This window comes from Emiliania huxleyi (genome assembly GCF_000372725.1).
Source record: "Emiliania huxleyi CCMP1516 unplaced genomic scaffold EMIHUscaffold_43, whole genome shotgun sequence".
NCBI lineage: Eukaryota > Haptophyta > Isochrysidales > Noelaerhabdaceae > Emiliania > Emiliania huxleyi.
In genome coordinates this window covers 271,032-278,694 of record NW_005198751.1, presented here as the reverse complement: position 1 = coordinate 278,694, position 7,663 = coordinate 271,032, and positions in this window count along the sequence as shown.

Below are 7,663 nucleotides of genomic sequence, written 5' to 3'. Positions count from 1 at the left end.
CTCGCGCAGACGAGGTCGGTGTACGCGGCGACGGGCGCTGCGCCCTCCGTCGCCTCTGGCCGCCTCTCGTTCGTGCTCGGCATGCAGGGCCCGTGCATGAGCGTGGACACGGCCTGCTCGTCGGCGCTGGTGGCGCTGCACGCCGCGGCGCTGCACGCCGCTGCAGCCTCCGCTGGCTCCGGCTCGGCCGAGCGCAGCCTCTTTGCCGCCGCGTCGCTGCTGCTCACGCCGAGCGTGTCGATGGCCTACGCGCGTGCTGGCATGCTCTCGGCCACGGGCCGCTGCCGGGCCTTCGACTCCGCCGCCGACGGCTACGTCCGTTCGGAGGCTGTCGGCGCCGCGGTGCTCGCCTCGCCGCCGCCGCTCGAGCGGAGGCGTCCCGCCCTCGCGTGTCCCGCCGTCCTGTGCGGCTCCTTGCTCGGCTGCGAGGTGCGGCAGGACGGCAGGTCCGCTTCGCTCACCGCGCCAAACGGGGCGGCGCAGGCGGCCCTGCTGCGCGCGGCGATGCGCCGCGCCGCACCCGCCGAGCTTGGCCGCGTCGAGGCGCACGGCACCGGCACGCCGCTCGGCGACCCGACGGAGGCCCGTGCCGTGCTCGAGGCGGCCTGCGCCGCACGCACGCCCCTGGTGCTCGCGTCATGCAAGGCGTCGGTCGGACACCTAGAGCCGGCGGCCGGGTTTGCCGGGCTCCTCACCCTGTCCGCTCACTTGCACGGCTCGTGCGCCTCCAACGCCCAGCTGCGTCTCCTCAACCCGCACGTGGCCAACGCGCTGCACGGGCGCGACTCGCCGCCGACGGCGCTTCCGACGCAGCGGTCGGCGCCCTCCGCCCTTCCGGCGGTGAGTGGCGGCGTCTCGTCGTTTGGCTACAGCGGCACCATTGCGCACGTTGTGATTCGCCGCGCGCCGCGTCTTTCGCGCGCCGCTCTCCCCGCCGCTCTCCCCGCCGCTCTCCCCGCCCCCGCGAGCGGGCGACCCGCGCGCCTCGTGCGGCGGCGCTTCGCCTGGCTCGGCACCGATCGGGCCTCGGGCGGCGCGTCATGGGGCTCGCTTGTGCCTCTGGAGGACGCCTTCCGGACCGAGTGGCGGCACGCCCTCGAGCCGCACGAGCTCCGCTTCCTGCGCGACCACAGGGTTGGAAGCGTGCCGCTCCTGCCCGCCACTTGCTTCTTGGAGCTCGCGCGCGCGCTCGCCGAGGCCGAAGGCAGCCGCGCGCGCCTCTGCCTCGAGGCGATCCGGTTCGAGTCGATCCTCTTCCTCGACGACGACTCCTCGCCCCCCGCCGAGCGCCTCTCGGTGCGGCTCTGCCTCGAGCGGCCGAACGGCACCCTCCGCGTCTCTTCGCGCCGCACCGAGACCGGAGCTTGGGAGCAGCACGCGACGATGCGCCTCTCCGGCGCCGCCTCAGAGGCCACTGTCGGAGCGGGAAACGAGCCTGCGCCTCCGCCCCTGAACCCGAGCGCCGCCGTCGCCGCGTGCAGCGGGGGGCACATTGCTGGTGCACAGTTTTACGCCGGCACGGGCAACGCCTACCGCGGCGAGTTCCGCGCTCTGGCCGAGGGGTGGCGCGGCGACAGGCGCGCCATCGGCCGCGTCAGCTACCCGCGCAGCGAAGCACGGTGGGCGCATCTGCGCCGGTGCGCCGCTTCGGACGCATGCCTCCACCACGCCGCTTGGTGGGCGAGGCACGGCCGGCGTCCGTACTACGTCGCTTCGGTCGAGAGCTACACGCTCCACCCGCCCACGCGCCGCCACTCCAACGCCGCCTTTTGGGGCGCCCTGAGCGAGATGGCATGCGGAGACGCTGCAGAGCTGGGAGCGGACTTGCGCGTGTTTGCCGCGCGTCGCCGCGGCTCGGCCGGTGTGGCCGACGGGACGCTGGCGGATGCAGCGATGGACGTCTCTCGCCTGAAGCTGCGCTTCTTCCGAGTTGGTGAGCTGGAGGGACGCAGAGTGAGGAGGCACGCGTACGAGACGCGGTGGGAAGAGGTGGCCTCGTCGGACACTGGCGGGCGACGGCCGCAGCAGCTGCTGCTCTCTTGCTCGCGGTCCCCACCTGACTCGGCCGAGGCAGCCACCTCGCAAAACCCGATCCGGAGCGCGACAGCTGGCGGCTGCGTGGCGCTCCTCTCGGCGGCGGGCGGTCGCAGCGCAGCTCAAGCGCTGGTTGGAGTCGAGTCGGCGGTACGGCTGCTCCAGCTGCAGCAGCGCAGCCTCACGACGAGCGCGGCTGCCGCGAGCGCGCTGCTGCTCACCCCGCAGACGCTTGCGCTCGGTCACGCGGCAGCTGCGGCGGCCGCCGCGCCGATGCACGCTGGCTCGTGGGGCCTCGCGCGCGCCGTCCGGGCAGAGGCGCCGCAGCTCGGCCACCGGTCCATCGAGCTCGACACCAGCGGCACGCGTGCAGAGCTGGTGTGGGTTGCGGCCGCGCCCGTCCTCGAGACGGCCGTTGGGGAGGTGGGCGGCGAGCACGAGCTGTTGCGCCGCCGACGAGCTTGGTTCCGGCCGCGGCTCGTCCAAGCGGGCGTGTCCTCCGACGCATCCGCCCGCGGCGTGGTGCTCCAGCTTCGCACGCGCGGGGCGATCTCCCAGCTTGCTGTGGTGCCGCTGCCCGCGCCGGCGAGTGGCTCGGCGGAGAGTCGTGCCGTGGGCGAGGCCGAGGCCAACCTTCATGTTGGCGCAGTCGGGCTCAACTTCCGTGATGTGCTCAACGTCCTGGGCGAATACCCCGGCGATCCGGGCCCGCCCGGTATGGATTGCGCCGGCGAGGTCGCGGCGGCGGGTGCGCAGGCTACCCACCTCGCCGCCGGCTGCCCCGCCTTTGGCTTTGTCTTCGGCTGCATGGCCTCACGCGCACGCGGCCCTGGAGCGCTGCTTGTGCGGCCGCCGCCGCGATTGCACGCCGCGTTGGCCGCCACTCTGCCAATCACTTGGAGCACCGCGCACGTCGCAGTGAGCCACGCTCGCCTCATCGCATCTACCGACGCCCTCATCCACGCTGGGGCCGGCGGCGTCGGGCTGGCGGCGGCCGAGTACGGCGCGTGGCTCGCGGTGCGTTTGCACGCCACCGCAGGCAGCATGCGAAAGCACCGGTGGCTGCGACACCACTCGCCCTTCTCGAGCGACGGGCACCACAGGGAGCATGCAGTGCGCGCCTCCCCGTGCCACGCCTCCCCGGTCTCGTCGTCGCGGCTCGCCCCCGCTTTTGCGGCTGGCATCGCGCGCACCCTCCGCAGCCGGCGGCTACGAATGACGCTCAACGCGCTCAGTGCCGACTTCACGAGCGTCTCGATCGCGCTGCTCGGCGAGCGCGCCTCGTTCGAGGAGATTGGCAAGCGGTCGATCTGGAGCATGGGCGCGGCGGAGGCGGCGGCACCGCTGGCCCGCTTCCACCCCATCGCGGTGGACGTCGCCATGCTGGCGGATCCTCGCTGGATGCAGATGACTCTGTTGCTCCTCTCCTGCCGTGCCGGGCGCGGCGACGTGCGCGGCCTTCCTGCAGTCGCCTTCCCGTTTGCCGACGTCAAGAGCGCCTTTCGCTTTCTGCAGCGCGGCCAGAACGTCGGCAAGGTGGTGGTCGTCCTTCCGCCGCGTGCGGGGCGGACCGGCGGGCGCGCCGCCGCCACTGCTCGTGCTGCTCACCTCGTCACGGGCGGCACCGGCGCCCTCGGACTGCTCACCGCCGGCTGGCTCGGCGGGTGCGGCGCCGCGGCTCTCGTGCTCGCCTCGCGTTCGGGCACCACCCCGGCGGCAAACCTGGAGAGGCTACGCGACGACGTCGGCGGCTGCGATGGCTCCTCCGCTGCACTGTTTGTGGCGGCCGCCGACATTGCAGCCAGCACGGACGTGCGAGCGATCGTTGCCTCAGCGCACTCGCGGTCGGGCGTGCCGTTGCGCGGTGTGTGGCATGCGGCCGGCGTGCTCTCGGATGCATTGCTTCCCAAGCAAGGGTCGCATGCACTTCGCTTTGTGTATGGACCAAAGGCGCACGGTGGGTTGGAGCTGCAGCGTGCGGTGGCGTGCTCGCCGCTGGACGCGTGTGTGCTCTTCTCCTCGGTCGCCGGGCTGCTTGGGCTGGCCGGGCAAGCCAACTACGCCGCCGCCAACTCGTGTCTCGACGCGCTCGCTTGCACCGGCGCGTCCCGCGGTCGCGAGCTGCGCTCGGTGCAGTGGGGGCCGTGGGCGGAGATTGGTATGGCGGCGGGTGGGGCGATCGGGGCCGTCATGGCGAGGCGGGGGTTTGGTCTCATTGAGCCCTGGCAAGGACTGGCGGCGCTTGCGGCGGCGCTTGCTCCGCCCGTCGGCGCGCCTGCAGCGCGCGCCTTCTTTGTGGCTCGATGGAGCGTGCTGGGCAGCGGGAGTCAGTCCACCTCGCTGCTTGCTCGCATGGCTAGCGTGGCAGCACCGGGGGCGAAAGCACCTGTGGTGGCTTCTGCCCCGGGCCGCGCCGCGGCAACAGAGGTTGCTGCCACGCTTCCATCGATTGATACGATCATGGAGGTGGTGCGGCGCACGGCGGGCGGGGCGGTCGACGCGGACGCGCCGCTGATGGAGGCGGGGCTCGACTCGCTCGGCGCGGTCGAGCTGCGCAACCAGCTGCAGGCGGCGGCGGGCGAGGGCGCCCCAGCGCTGCCGGCTACGCTCGTCTTCGACTACCCGACGGCGCGGCAGCTGGCGTCTCTCGTGTGCGGGGCTGCGAGGCCCGACGACCCGCTCGAGCCGAGGGCGACATCGCGGATGGCCGAGGTCAGCGTTGCTGGCGCAGAAGCGTTGCTGCCTGCAGCGACGGATGGCCTCTCGGCGCTCCTGCGGCTCGGCGCGTGTGGCGGCGACGCCATTTGTGACGTCCCGGAGAGGCGCTGGATGCCGCTCTCTAACGCGAGCGAGGAGCTGGCCCCACGCCTCGAGCGCGGTGGGTTCGTCCACGACATTGAGCGCTTTGATAACGGTCGGTTCGCCATCTCTACCGCTGAGGCCGGTGCGATGGACCCGCAGCAGCGGCTGCTGCTGGAGCGAGGGTACGCTGCTTTGTACGCTGCAGGGCGAGACGCGGAGCTGCTCGCTGGCACGCGCACGGGGATCCACGTCGGGATCTACTGCATGGATTGGGCAGAGATCTTGCACGCGATGCCGGCTGGCCGCGGGGTGTTTGCGGCGACGGGTGCGGCGCTCTCGGTCGCATCCGGCCGGCTCTCGTACTGCCTTGGCTTGCAGGGCGCTTGCGTGTCGTACGAGACGGCGTGCTCTGCTTCACTCGCCGCCACGCACGGCGCAGCAGCGTCGCTGCGCAGCCAAGGGGCGAACGACGACGCGGCTCTCGCGGCAGGGGTCAACTTGATGCTACTTCCGCGAATCAGCCTCAGCTACGCGCGCGCCGGCATGACCTCGCCGCTAGGGCGCTGCCACACATTCGACCGCCGCGCTGACGGCTATGTGCGAAGCGAGGCGTGTTGCGCTGTCACCCTCTCCGTGCACGCGGACGGATTGCGCGAGCCGCTCCTGCTTGGCAGTTGCGTGCGTCAGGACGGCAGGAGTGCGAGCCTGACCGCACCGAGCGGGCGCGCGCAAACGGAGCTCTTGCGCGCCGCTCTCGCGAACGGGGGCGTTCAGCCATCGCAAGCGCTGTGCATCGAGGCCCACGGGACGGGAACGGCGCTCGGTGACCCGATCGAGGTTGGTTCGCTTGCCGCTGCAGTCCTTGCCGAGCGAGGGCAGGGCGGCCCCAGCCTCACGCTCGGCTCCGTCAAGGCCAACTCTGGACACGCTGAGTCGGCCGCCGGCATGACAGGGCTCGTCGTACTCGCTCAGGCGCTCTCCCACCGAAGGTGTGCCCCGAACGCGCAAGTACGCGTTCTCAACCCACACGTGCACAACGCTCTCGCTGGCTCGGCTGACGCCTTCCTGCCGTCCGCCGTGGCGCCGCTCAGCGAGGAGCCGACCATGGCGGTCGGTGGAGGATCGTCCTTTGGGTACAGCGGTACGATTGCCCACGTGGTTGTCGGTACTTCTTCCTCGTTTGGCGTGCCATCCGAAGCGGCTCGGCCGAATTTTCGGCGGCAGGCCTTCCCGTGGTACTCAGCCATCGGGCGGCAGGTTGGGATCGGCTTGTACGTCGCGCATCGCTGGAAGCCCGCGTCGTCTAAGCCGGGAGCTGGGTGGGACGACCAGCCCTGCCGCTGGCTGCTTCTCGGCAGCTCGGACTCTCCCGGCTTGGGAGCGACGTTCTACTCGCAACTGGGCGGCGAGGTGGCGATCATGCACACGCTGCACCGCAAGCACGCCACCGTCCTCGAGGATTTTCAAGCGGTCGCGTGCTGCTTTGACGCGGCGGCGACCACTCGGCCGTCTGTTGACGCATGTGTTGCGCTGCTGAGCCTCGTGCAGCAACTTGTGCGGGCTCCTTCGCCTCCGCTCCTCTTACTGCTGACGAGCGGCACGCAGGCGGCAGAGGTGTGGGGAGCACCGAGCAAGCTCAGCGCCGCGTCCAGCGCGGGTGTTTGGGGCTTTGCGCGGTCGTTGCGGCTGGAGGCGAGTTTCCTGCGGACGATCACGGTGGACATGAAGGAGCGTTCCACGCCAAAGGCGGCGCAGCAGATCGTGGCCGAGACTCGTTCGGCAATCCTCGCCGGAGGCTCAGATGAGCCCCAGATGGTGTGGGGCAAGCGGGGACGCCTCGTCCCGCGACTCGATGCCACGCCGATACAGCGCCGGTCCCGCAGGCGCCCTGCCGTGCGAGACCGACACCTCGTCACGGGAGGCTTGGGCGGGCTCGGCTTGCGCACGTCGGCGATGCTGTCTCGCGCCGGCGCGAGCTCGATCTTGGTCTGCTCGCGCAGCGGGCTCGTCTCCCGGGGCGCGCCGCTCACGTCTTTGCCGCGGGTCGCTTCGGTGGTGCGGTCCGACGTGAGCTGCGCCGACGACGCGGTGCACTTGGTGCGGCGCGCGCTTGGGTCGGCGGGCCGGCTGCGAGGCGTGTGGCACGCGGCGGGCGTGCTGGCCGACGTGCTGGTGCGCAACATGTCTGCGGACCACGTGGGCCGCGCCTTTGGCGCCAAGGCGCTCGGCGCGTGGCACCTGCACAGCAACGACGGCCGGGCGCCGCTCGACGCGTTCCTGCTCTTCTCGTCGATCGCGTCGGTCGTCGGCAACGTCGGGCAGGCGAACTACGCGGGCGCCAACTCGTACCTCGACGCGCTGGCGACGAGCCGGCGCGTGCACGGCCTGACGGCGTGCAGCCTTCAGATCCCGATCGTGCGCGGCGCCGGGATGGGCGAGGACGCGTTCGGCGAGGGCGCTCGGCGGGAGCACTTCGAGGTGAGCCTCGAGGAGCTGGTGCGTTGGCTTGCGGCGGCGGGTCTGGTGTCTCGGTCGGCGTGCGCTGCGTCCGCCCTGCTCCTGCGAGCCGCGGGCGTCGCCAAGCTCAAGGCTGGCGGAGACCTCTTCGCACCGTCGGCGGAGCCGGCGGCGGCGGCCTCCTCCGCTGCTCGGCCCTCGAGTGAGCTGGCTCTGGAGGTGCAGGCGCTCCCGGCTGCGCAGCGCCAGCAGCGCGCCGAGGAGGTGGTGATGAGCGTGGTTCGTCGCTTCTCGAGCGGCGACCTCACCACGGGCAGCCCGCTGATGGAGGCGGGCGTCGACTCGCTCGCCGCGACGGCGCTGTCCAACG